Genomic DNA, 13806 nt, shown 5'->3' with positions numbered 1-13806 from the left:
CGAACGTTTTGAGTAGTGTTCAAAGATGCTACACCTAGACCACCACTGCTACTTGTTGTGAACCGATTCTACCATGCACGTGAGGAAAAGTGTAGGAAGCCATTGTGCATATTTATTCCCTAAACTGACATAATTACAGACTTCTTTCGTAGTATCTAATTATTTGTAGAGACAATTTCTAAATTATTTGCAAGGAATTAGTTTTTCTTCAGTAATGAAATTAAAACCTCTGATCGCAACTTCTAAAACACTCCAGTTTGTAATTCACATGTGTGTGTGTGAATTCCTAAGGTACGATACTGCTGAGGTAACCTGTCCCTAGACTTACACGCTACATAAACTAACTTATACTAATAACAACACACACTCTCCCATGCCCAATGGAGGACGAACCTCCGGCGGGAGTGGCCGCGCCATCCGTGACATGGCGCGGCCACTCCGCGGGCCATTTTGTGATTGTGCGTGTTTATAACTGGAAGCGATGTGATGGATTTCAAGGATTACGAGAAATGGGGGGAGGGGGGGCGGAGGGGGGAGTCATTCATTTCATTTCACTTACTGCTTATTTTAAGGCCTGCTGCCTGATATTTTAAAAAAAGCAGATCGTACATAACACAATTTTATATGTAAGATTAACGACAATGAGTTATAAAGAAAAGTTAATTTGTTGTAGGAAACGGAATGTTAAAGTAATAAATGTTAGTAATTTAGAAAAAAATAATACAAGTATGGGAAAAAGACGACCAACAATAATTTTATTTCATTTATTTATTTATTTATTTTTTTACAGTTAAGACATTCCTTAAGATATAAACTATACTTCGTGTTGCTATTCCAGGTGGCAGGACCTCGGCAGAAACATCGAGCGTGTCCCATCTGAAGTACCATAAAACACAGTCTTCTTACGATAGTAAATGAAATACATCATCGGTGACTCTGTGTGTATACGTTTCTACTGTCAAAGAAACTAGTAGGCCTACTACTTATTCCATCTTTTATGTGATTATGTAGGGCAGACCCATTGCAGTATTTGCATTACTGTAACTGCATGTAGTTCTACATGTTGTATGTGTGCTGTTATGTTGTATGTTTGTGTGCATGACCATTTCCATAGGCGGGAGGGATGTCTCTGAGTTAAAACTTCGAGCCTCGTCTCCACGTATGACGTATTACATGGATGTAATTACGGTCTCATTGCTTATACTAGTCATTTTCGTTTGCATTATTTACACATCATATTTAGTAATCTGCATAATTCCGGTTCAAATGGTTCAAATGGCTCTGAGCACTATGGGACTTAACATCTGAGGTCATCAGTCCTCTAGAACTTAGAACTACTTAAACCTAACTAACCTAAGGACATCACACACATCCATGCCCGAGGCAGGATTCGAACCTGCGACCGTGGCGGTCGTGCGGTTCTAGACTGTAGCGCCTAGAACCGCTCGGCCACTTCGGCCGGCACCAATGTTCACAATTCAACTTTCGCTGACCATTCGTTAATCACAGGGCATAACCTATAGATGTAAAAGACGACCAGTCTTGCACTCAGAGAAAAAAGGCTTTAGGCTTAACATCTTAGAGGAGCTAGAGCTTTTTTAAACACCTATCTCTGAAAGACGGTCTCATTCTGAACGGATGCAATTACGTAGTAAAAACTTTTTTCAAGGTATAGAGCTGCTAATTAAAAATGGTCTGAATGGCGATACTCTCCTCAGTGTAGACTCTTAAACATCGTTTTCCTTACAAGTTTCATATTTTCTACGTACATTTGAACTATATTTCATTTCTAAAATAAGACCGTTACGACATGTTGTAATTTTCATGCACTGATTATTGTCTGTAATGTCAGATTGTCTATACAATGCCTCAGTTGCTCTTGTCTGTAATTCGATCACTCCTTGCTAGATGGCGCGAATCTGTTTTCGTGTCCAACTCGCGGCTGCCTTGGCCTGTTAGCCGTCTAGTCTGACGGTAGCGGCGGTTTGATGCAGTTGTTTAGCTCTAAGCGACCTCGTGACTGCAATTGTATATCAATGGAACATTTTATTGTTATTGACAAACGTGTTACATTTTTACAGTTTAATTTTAATTCTTGTGATTATTTCAATTTGACAAGAGCACTTTTGCTCAGATGTTTTTCACCTTCGATGTGATTACACTGTTTGTACAGTATATGGTTCAAATGGTTCAAATGGCTCTAACCACTATGGGACTTAACATCTGAGGTCATCAGTCCCTAGACTTAGAACTACTTAAACCTAACTAACCCAAGGACATCACACACATCCATGCCCGGGGCAGTATTCGAACCTGCGACCATAGCAGCAGCGCGGTTCCGAACTGAAGCGCCTAGAACCGCTCAGCCACGGCGGCCGGCACAGTATATGGGAGTAATCCTATTAATTATATTGTATTATTGAGCCATGTCATTATATTTTGTAGGTAATCCTATGTAATTTTTATTCTGATGAAAACCGCCTTAGAGCTGTCGAAACCATGGTCAATTTGACAACAAATTTATGCAGCCGAGGTGGCTATACGTACATTCTGTAATTAATTTAAAATGCAGTTTATGTGCATGAACCAATCACGTGCTATGTCTGCTTTTCTTATAATTCTCTTACCTATTTTAAATGTTATATTTTTTGTATTGTGAGTCTAATGTTGTGTTTGTGTAATTTTCTGCATTTGCGTCTCTGGCTGCGTGTGAATTTGTGTCCTTCCACGGATCCTGTTGTCGTGTTTGTTGTGTGTCTGTTCGAGATGTGCCGCAGGGATTTTCTTGTCTATAGGCGGTCATGCAGTGATCTTGAAATGTTACCAGCAATGTTACCTGTAGCACACCATTCGTCTGGATCGCGTGAAATTCCTTTTCTGTCATTATATTCTGTTATAGTACTTACGTGTGTGAGGGTGTTGCGATTTAATGCCACATGTTCAGGAGAACCATATGCCACACATGTGCACGAAGCCCGAGCGGTCTAAGGAGCTGTAGTCATGGACTGTGCGGCTAGTCCCGGCGGAGGTTCGAGTCCTCCCTCGGGCATGGGTGTGTGTGTTTGTCCTTAGGATAATTTAGGTTAAGTAGTGTGTAAGCTTAGGGACTGATGACCTTAGCAGTTAAGTCCCATAAGATTTCACACACATTTGAACATTTTGCACGAGGCACTCTGCCTAAGGCCCACGCGGTTCAAATGTGCTGGGTACGGGCCAATATGCCGCTGCCCTGTGGCGGATAGTGATGTCAATGAGGCGAGTCCTCAGAACCACACTCAAGGTTTCTATTGATGTGGTGCCAAAGGAAGTTGACGGTCTGAGCAGTATGCTCCGCTGTCCCCACCTCACTGTGTTTCCGTAAGCACTAGACACGGAGGGTGCGCCCCTGCACTTACTACAAAGCATACTATGGCTCCCAATAGAGGTGTGTGACGCGTCTTCAGGGGTAATCGCTATTACATGGTATTTTACCTTTCAAGCCCATGCATCAGTTTCGTCCCTTTGTCAATTGGCAGTCTTGTACACACACTGAAAGTTAGTCATTCGTCGCCGGCCGTGGTGGCCAAGCTGTTAAAGGCGCTACAGTCTGGAACCGCGCGACCGCTACGGTCGCAGGTTCGAATCCTGCCTCGGGCATGGATGTTTGTGATGTCCTTAGGTTAGTTAGGTTTAAGTAGTTCTAAGTTCTAGGGGACTGATGACCTTAGAAGTTAAGTCCCATAGTGCTCAGAGCCATTTCTTTAGTCATTCGTCAATATATATTCATAATTAATAGTTTAATAATTGGGTTCCGTTTCAAATATATATTCATAATTAATAGTTTAATAATTGGGTTCCGTTTCAATGTCCCTTTGAGTAATAGATATATTGTTTTGTTTGACCCTATTTTGAGTTTGTTTTGGCTGAACCGATTACTTATGCATATGGTAAGTTACGTAATTTTGTTCTCTAGGTGTAATCGTGAGTTTGCTGATACAACAACTAATAGGTCATCTCCATAAGCAACTACCCAGTTCACCTAGTCATCCGAATCCAAGTAGTTTAGGAGTAGCTCTATAGCAACGTACCAAAATATTGGTCCACAAATTGGGCCTTACGGGCATGCTTTTGCTATTTTCTTGACTTCTTTTTGGTATCTTGCTACCCATTCTGCTGTCCTATTTCTGCAGTAATCTAGTGGGTTGTTATACAGGGCAGTTGGTAGTTGCAATTCCCTCATCCTAGCGCAAAACGCAGGCCGCCAAACGTTATCAAAAGCACCTGCGATGTCGACTAAAATTGCCGCTGCATATTTATCTGCGGCCATGCGTATTATTTCTAATGTGCGGTTGATTGCATCATCTTTTGATCTTCTGACCCTAAAACCGCATTCGTGTGGACTTAGGCCAAAGAGCTGCCTGTGTGATTGTAGTCGATCACAAAGGAGCCTCACCTGTACCTAACCTAACGTGTTTAGGAGGCAGATTGTCCTGTATATTTTGGGATCTGTTGTGTCCCTATCCTCTGGTTTCTTAGTAATAGGAAGCTGCTCGCAAGACTGTGACGATGGCGGCGTGAATTGTAGTCAGTCATCTTGAATACCGCTCCAATACGTCCACCAGATGCTGCCGTAGACTTGTAGCATTGTGTTGAGGGTTCATGCTAAATGTTAAACGCAGGTATCGGTTTTGCACTCCTGTTGTTTTTCACTGTCACTTCTGTTACTATTCCCAGCTGACTATGTCGCTAGAAATTTGTTCTAGATTCTAGAGACATCGCGTTGACTCACAGCCACATTCACTGTGACGTCCACCTGTCTTATTCCCGGCTCCATTAGAGTGACTATACACAGCCTCTGATCGTACGTTATTTTTGTCTGAACCATCTTGAAGCGACACAACTCTCGTAATGACACACATCACAAGAACTACAATGTTTACAGTTGACACGGTTGTCATTCGTTGCATGTACTGTCGCCTCGCTACAGAAATGCGGGCTGTTCCGGTAGAATAACATTACAAACAAGACAATAGATTGATATCGTAATGTATTTCTGGCTCACAATGTTCACTATTAAAGTTTCGCCAATGTGCAACGTTCATTTTGACCATTCTAATAAGAGATGGCCTTTTATGTTCATCATCAGACACAACGATTTTGGCACCAAGCAGCAAGTATATCAGTTAAGACATGTAGTAATAAAATTATAAGTAGAGACCACTGAAAGAAAATTTAGTAACGAAGTTGTATTTAGAGACCACTGAAACAGAAATAACACACACTGTCGAAAAAGAAGTGCAACACCGTGAAGGAGAGGTGACTTTAAGGTAAGTGTGGTTCATCTGTAAAGGAGATCGCACATAGAACACTAGTGCGGCCCATTGTTGGGTAATGTTCGAGTGTTTGGGATCCGTATCAGTTATGACTAAAGGAAGACATCGAAGCAATTTAGAGGCAGGCTGCTAGATTTGTCGCCGGTGGGTTCGAACAACACGCAAATATTAAGGAGATGCTTCGGGAACTCAAATGGGAATCACCGGCGACAAGGCAACGTTCTTTTCGAGGAGCATTGTTAATAAAATTTAAAGAACCGAAATTTGAGGTTGGCTACAAAGCGATTCTACAACCTCCAGCATACATTTCTAGTAAGAACCATGAATATCATATTAGAGAGATTAGGTCTCGCATGGAGGCATATAGATGGCTTTTTTCCCCTAGCTCTGTTTGTTAGTGGAACAGAAAAGCGGGTAGTTAGTAGTGTTACAGGGTACCCTCCGCCACACACCGTAAGGTTGTTTATGTAGTATGTATGTAGATGTAGATTGTGTGCGGTCGCACCAGGACACAATATATACATACTGAGAGGCTGTGATGTTAGTGATCCATTTGTCACCTCCATCCGCGATCAGATGACGCTCTGAGGCCTGTCTATGCACTCTCTGCTTTGACTCTGCAGGCAGTAACTGCGCTGACTTTAGAGGTGAAGACTGTTTGCAACACTGTTTCTAATGAATATCGACGAGCACGTACTGCTGTTGAACAGCTTAGCCATTTGAAGGGGTCGCTTTGTGGGAAAGTGGGAAGACGGATGGACTATCGACGGATTACTGCATATGTTGGGCACAATGCACCGGTGGTGCGTCGCTGCCTTCAACAGTGATCTGTGGAGCATTGCTACACCGGTATACCAGGTTCCGTATGTCCGCGGTGTACAGAGGCACGTCAAAATCGACGCATTGTCAAAGCAGCGATTTTGCGACCAGTTATGGGCTACCGATCGTCATGCAGGGACGAAATCCGGGGACGTGTTGCAAATGCTGTGTCATGAAGTATCAGTGGAAACCGTCTGCTTGAAGCAGAATTAAGATCACCTCTGACCCGACAACCACACCCACACAATGACGCCGCCAAGCATGGCTATTCTGGTGTCGTAAAGGAACTGACTGGAGAGTGGAGTGGCATTCTGTTGACTTCAGTGATCAGAGTAGCTTCTGTCCGTATACGAGTGATGGACCTACAAGTGGGTAGAGCAGACTTGGTGAGCTGCTTATTCCAGAGAATATTCTCCCACGACACACAGGCTGCATCCCAGGCTTCGTGGCGCAGAGAGGCCATCAGTTACAACTCTCGGTCACATCTGGTGTTTCTGCATGGTAAAGCAACCACTGCCTATTACATTATACAGGTAGGATGGTGATGTGTTTTGTCATCAGGACAAGTCACTTTCACAAGCTGCTGCCTTCTTCGTGATGTGCAACAACTGCCCTGGTTAGCAATATCACCAGATCTGTCGCCAATTGAACGTGTATGGTACGTGAAGCAGCAACTTACTCGTTCTCCTTGGCCTGCAAGAACCACTCCCGATTTGCAACAAAAGGTGCAAGATGCTTGCGACCATCTGTCGCAGGATGCCATTCGGCACTTTTATGATCGTTTGCATGCGAAACAACATGCCTGCGTCGGAGCTAGAGTGGGTATGCACTGAATATTGATGTGACTGTTTGGGCATCCTTGACTGTGACATGTGTGTTTCATTTGGTCTAACTTTGTTGTCATAGACTTCTACAGTGATGAACCACCTGTCAACTCGCTTATCGATAAAATGACGTTGTTCTTGAGACTGTTGCACTTTCCCGGCGGTGTATGTGGTGGCTCAGCGTTTCTATTATCAGAACGTTATTTTCCTGGCAGTTAGACTTGCAAAGTGAAGATTTCAAAGAGGTTCGCATAAAAAGACTTGAGAACTTGAATGTGAGGTCAGGAGTCTACTAGTGCGCGGCAGGGCACATTGGAACGGCTGGAGAAGTTGCACTGCAGTGTTTACGTTTCCTCGGAGCTCGTAACTTTCGCAACGGCGCTGCAGCGAGTCTCGAGTATTCCAGCCGAGTAATGCGGGCCAGTGCCTATTCCTCAGAAATTTCTGCTAGCAGACCAGCTCTTTCTTCTTCGTACTCAGCACCATGCGAACAACTACCGCTCTGAGGCTGCTTCTGTTCGTCTTGTTAGGAATAGGCGAATTTCTCTAATGCCAATTCACGCGTGATTTCTAAGTAACTACAATTTACCCAGGAAACAAAAAAAGAGGTTTAAGGCCCCGTCCACTAAGTGGTCGTTAGAGACAGAGAAAGTACTCAGTTGACTTTCGCGTTTATCAGTTTAGGGAAATCACGGAAAACTTAAATTGATATGTCCTCAACGTAGGCCGTAACCACTGTGACACCTCTCCCAGTAATCTACGTAGGGATTCTCTTTAGAAAATTATTTGCTCCAGAAGCAGTGTAGACATAAGTTCCCTCGATTGACATTCATGTGAGTTAAAATATACATTACCTTTTCGTATATGACTGTTTATTCCGCATTGCTCTAGTAACAACATCAGTACTAATATTAGAATAGTGGTTACATGTTTATATCATTACCTCGGTGTTCTCACATTTGATCATTATTTACACGCTGTGGAAATCATAGTTTAGTGTGTAGTGGGGATTGTTCTTTCGCATTCTCGCTAGTTCATAGATATAAAATAATGCCAGAAGAAGGTGACGCAGCAGACCTATGTCGAATCAAGCACATGGAATAGATGGCACTACCTCAGAATTATTCAGAATTTCATGGGAACTATCGATTACGGAAACTATACTATCTGTTATGTAACATACATGTGTTGGAGAAAAATATGGAAACAGGACGAGAAATGCTTGCCTGAACGTAAAGCAGATGCTAGCCAAGCCTCCCGATTGGGCTGTTTTATTTGATCACGACCGACTCCTCGAAACTTTGCAAGTGTCAACCGTAGCCAGATCAGTGTTCTGTGTAGTGAAAGCAGTATTATCGGAGCTAAACGAATTCGAACGCGGGAAAATTCCTGGTGCTCGTATTTTGGTTGCTACCGTAACCAAGATAACCAAAGTGTTTGGTGTTTCAAGAGGCACCTTATCGAAGATTTATATCACACGCAGGGAAAGCCGAGAAACATCATTCGCTAAGTCACAACGCGGACGGAAATGTGTACTGGGTCACTGAAGAGGATTGTGACGGAAGATAAGAGGACGACAGCTGCAAAAGTCATTGTATAATTGATTGTCGCTCTCGCGAACCCAATCAGTACTAAAACAATACGAAGGGAGGTGCAGAAGCAGAAAGACTGAATTCCAAAACCACTCATGAGTGAGGCAAATACCCGAAACAGGAAAAGTTGATGTCGAAGCCCTAAAATCTAGAGTATGGAAAAGTGGAAAAAAAGTCATTTGGACGGAGGAGTCTTGTCGCACATTGTATTAGACATCTGTCCAAGTTTACGTCCCAGAAGTGCAACATGGCGACGGATCGACGATGATTTGGGCAGCCAAATCGTGGTTTTCCATGGAACTCGGAGTAACACTGGATGTCACCTGAGTACCAAATCCAAAAAGGATATTTCAATCCCTCTAAAGCTGTCCAAGAAGAGTGACAGTGATGTGACTGTGAACTGGAAATGTGAAGCAACAACCTCAACTAAACCAATACCAAATGGATCTCGTGTTGGTTAGTTGGTTGATTTTTTTTTTTTTTTTGGGCGGGGGGAAGGGGGGGGACAAACAGCGAGGTCATCAGTCCCATCCTATTAGTTGAGGAAGAAAGCCGTGCTTTTTTAAAGCAACCATCCCACATTTACCTGAAGCGATTTAAGGAAATCACAGAAAACCTAAATCAGGATGGCCGGACATGGCTTTGAACCGTTATCCTCCCGAATGCGAGTCCAGTGTGCTAACCACTGCGCCACCTCGCTCGGTGGACCTCATGTGCTGATGGACAAATAGCATTAAGCATTGCAGAGAGTGGTTGTAAATAAACACATGAAGTCTGCAGAACCGATCAGTCGTGAGTCCCAAAGTGCTGCCAGCAGTCCAGATAACACAGTGACTACGTAAGATACCAAAAATAATGGGGCACTGTTATGGAGATTTTCACACCTTGTAATTAATATATATACCACTTTAACAGTGTTATCAGTTATTTTAATTATCTTTACTTTCAATGATATGTTACTTAATGTTTTATGACTGATTTTTAAAACAGCGTACGCAAAATGTGTGATATGGTCAACAAGGACGTATACCAAGATAAAGGACACCAAGAGTCAGGTCCTAGACGAATGGCTGGGAAAATTACTGAACATCGTTTGTTACTTAGCTGTCCTTATAACTAATTTATTGAACATCAAAAGTCTTCCATAACATGTTACAAGATCCAAGCATAAATGTCTCTTTCCTTTAGAACAATACAAGCTTTTAAAGAGTACCAAGTGTAAATGTTCCTTTTCTTTAGAACAATATAGACCTCAAAGGAAACCAAGTTCAAATATCTCTATTCTTTACAACTAATAGACTTTAAGAAATACAATTTTATTCGAGTCACACTTTAGTCTTTAACCACGTTTCAAGATTTTCCCGCCACAAGAAGGAAAGTATATCAAACATGAATAAATTACAGTCGATTAGCCCGACGTCGGGTCGTGGCGCTAGGCCAGAGGCTCCGCAATGGACTCAGCGGTAGACCTCGGGCACCAGTCCGTGGAACCAACGAACAAACCAAGTAGTGATTTAACAACAACACACATAGCAAAGCTCTCTTACGCTGTACGAGGACACAACAATAAACCTTTGGTCTCCACTCCCTCAAGGATACCACATTCAAGGCAGATACAAATGCAGGTGTGGCAAAATTCAAAAATTATTGAAGCATTAAACACAGGAAATATTAAAATCACCTTAACAAATTCAAAAGCAGCCTTCAGGAAATAACTTCCATAAGCCACCAAGCACCTTAACCGTCGCTGTATGAACTGTTCTATGCTAACCAGATATGCTAGACACGTTTTAGGCACTTAAATTATCTTTATCAAACAGCTGCTGTAACAATTCAGCAAAAAAAAAAAAGCGCAGTAGGATTTAATCTTTGGAGCATTTAAAGAAATTATTATGGGCCATTCCGCAAGGTGGTTGTTGCAGCTTAAAATATAGATTTTGCTACTGAGTACAAATAGGGTGGCTGGCACAAGGCAGAGCGGACCTTTCTCCCTCATCCAACACAGCTGTTAGGTAAGATTACCCACTTACATTAGAGCTCAGCCCGCTAGGCTTTAAAATCAAAACACAAGTCACAGTCAATAAATCTTCACAGGGCGCCCACAGATTTCTTATGAGGAGCGAACTATAAGAGGCAAACCAATTACCCTAGGGGAGAGAGCTGGACGAGTATTGGCGGTGCCTTTAGCAAAAAACCAATTAATCACCGTTCAGCCATATGACTACAAACTTCGAACCGCGCACTGTGGGTGGGGGCAGGCAGCAAGCAGCTCCGACATAACATACTAACGATGACAGAGAGGGGTGTTTCTAGAATTCTCAGAAACGCTGCTCACCGTGGAGTGAGTGGTGGTAATCCCAGGGCACTGTTCCCAAGCGGGGAACTCAAGCAAGACGTAGGCGTGATGCAGCCCGGGACAGCACTAGCAGCGGTAAACACGCAGCGACAACCGCCACATCACTCCATCCCGCAAGGCCGGCCCTGAGCACTCCATTAGAAAAATGCCTACGCCGGAAATACTGTACACGCCTCCCAAAGAAACAACACGACTGCTCACGGCGACCGCTCAGCTTCTACTTCCCTCATGTCCAAAGTCCGCCAACCAAAGATCCTCCACGGGCGCGAGGTAGCGACCTTGTCGCTCGGCTCACTGTGTATATTTCAAATTACATTTTAAATTTATTCTTCTGCTGTACTTTTGTATAATATTAATTTAAAATATTGTGGTTTATGTGGCCTATGTTTGCAACGAACAAGGAGACAGTTGAAGTGAATTAATGGAAATTTGGGGTAAGGTCCTATGGGACCAAACTGCCGAGGTCATCGATCCCTAGGCTTACTCACTATTTAATCTAAACCTACGCTAAGGGCAACACACACCCATGCCCGAGGGAGGACTCGAATCTCGGACAGGGGGAGCCGCGCGAAACGCAGGAAGGCGCCTCAGACCGCTCGGCTACCCCGTGGTGAATTAATGGGTGGGGAGTTGGGTTGTTGGGGGAAAGAGACCATCGGTCTCATCGGATTAGGGAAGGACGAGGAACGAAGTCAGTCATGCCCTTTCAATGGAACCATCCCGGCATTTGCCTGGAGCGGTTTAGGGAAATCACGGAAAACCTAAATTAGGATGGTCGGAAGCGAATTAATGTTGAACTGACTTGATGTAGACATATTTGTTAAGGATCAGTTCATGTAACAGTGATAGTAGAAGTATATTAAAGCAATATTCAGGCTGGTATGTGCGAAGAATTGTGCAGGAAGAAATACTGCCATGAGAAGAAGTTAAAGTGAAGCGGTTTTGGAGAAATTGCAGACGCGACGAAGAGTGTTGTCAGAGACTGTGTATTGTCATCTTGGTGGAATGTGGTGGCGAACTTGTTACCGAATATTAAGTATATGAAGTATTGGTTCAAATGGCTCTGAGCACTATGGGATATAACATCTATATCAGTCCCCTAGAACTTAGAACTACTTAAACCTAACTAACCTAAGGACAACACACAACACCCAGTCATCACGAGGCAGAGAAAATCCCTGACCCCGCCGGGAATCGAACCCGGGAACCCGGGCGTGTGAAGCGAAAAAACTACCGCACGACCACGAGCTGCGGACATATGAAGTATTCGAAGAGTGCAGAGGCAGGACAAGGGAAGAAGAGAAAAGAGTCGACTGATGGAAGAAGAAGCAAAATTTATCTTTTGGTGAAGGTAGCAAGAAAAGAAGTGAAGTAGGGAAGACATCAAGAACTGTTTGATGGCCGACTACAACTAATTCATATCTGAAAAAGTGAGTCGTTGATTAGACTTTGGTTTAACTCTGGTGAGCAGGAAAAGTGAATGAACAGTTGTTGGTGCTCGACGTTACGAACGAGGTAGTAGACGTACTTGAACGGTGTGTGCATACTAACTGCAGCATAAGAACAGACTGTTTGTTGGAATCTGTGAATTGTATGCGGACTTTCATTTGCAATGAACAGTTTTCGACAGCTTCAGTTAACTATGAGCGCATAGTACCATTACATGGAAATTTTAAATAGAAGTATACTTCACTCATCAAATACACGTGTCGTGTGAGCATACTGTTATCAGAAGCAGTTTGTGTTTCCGCATAATACCTCATGTAACCGCGCGACCGCTACGGTCGCAGGTTCGAATCCTGCCTCGGGCATGCATGTGTGTGAAGCTAAGTCCCATAGTGCTCAGAGCCATTTGAACCATTTGAACCTCATGTAAGTGTCATTCAGAAATTTTCCCTGGAGAGGTTACAACATTCATTCTTTGTATGTCCACCTTTTTAGAGATGGTTGCGGGACTCGGATCTCCGATACAGGATGCAAATGCAATATCTTTCTGTCGTCTAGTCTCCAAACTTATTTTATTTGGCTACCAGTTGCGACAATTTACTACGCCGTCTTCAGGTCGCTAGCCGACGTGTACGAAGATTCCACCTCGACACTGTCGGCAGATGATGGTTGAAATGATCGCTATAGCAATCAGAAATTTACTAATACCAGTGTTGCTGGCCTCTGTTTTGACCAGAACCGACGTGGAATCTTCCAACACATCGGTCAGGGGCCTGAAGATGGCGCAGTAAGTCGCCGAAACTGATATCCAAATAAAATAAGTTGGAAACTAGACTGCTGAAAGGTGTTGCATTTGACATCCTATAACATCGACTGTGATTGTGTTTATTTCCGGAGCTGCAATTTAAGTGATAAGGCCTGGACGGCCCACAGCTTTTCGCCTGGTCGTGGTTGCAGCGTCTTTCAACCACATTCCACACGTACTCACAACAGTGTCACGTGAACAGCTGGGCGGCTACGCCGTTTCGTTCGCAAGCGCCTCGCCACAAAAATCTGCCCTTTTTAGTTGCGTATGTCACTTATTTTCCCAATTTGCATCCCTTGTTGTTGCTACAGTGTTTCCCCACTTGTCTTTGCCCCGCTTATATGGTTTTGGTAGCACGACAAGTGCCCACTTCGCAGTCAGACGGCGTGCAGTCTTCTGAGGGGCTATGGTAGTTATTTAGGGACAATGAAGAAACGGGTATAAATTGACATCACACGAATCCGCTCTCTAACCAGGTACGTAACAAGAAGCTCCCACATACTGTAGAAGCTCCTACAACTTCCGAATTAGTGGCGACTCAGTACACAGACATGAAATGGGAGTGTTTACTTTCCAATTAACGACTTGACACTATGCGAAATACAGAAACTATTAATTAATATAGCTTATTTAAGTAAGGCATACGGGCATA

This window comes from Schistocerca piceifrons, chromosome 4 (assembly GCF_021461385.2).
Source record: "Schistocerca piceifrons isolate TAMUIC-IGC-003096 chromosome 4, iqSchPice1.1, whole genome shotgun sequence".
NCBI lineage: Eukaryota > Metazoa > Arthropoda > Insecta > Orthoptera > Acrididae > Schistocerca > Schistocerca piceifrons.
Note: the sequence above shows the minus strand (reverse complement) of the source record.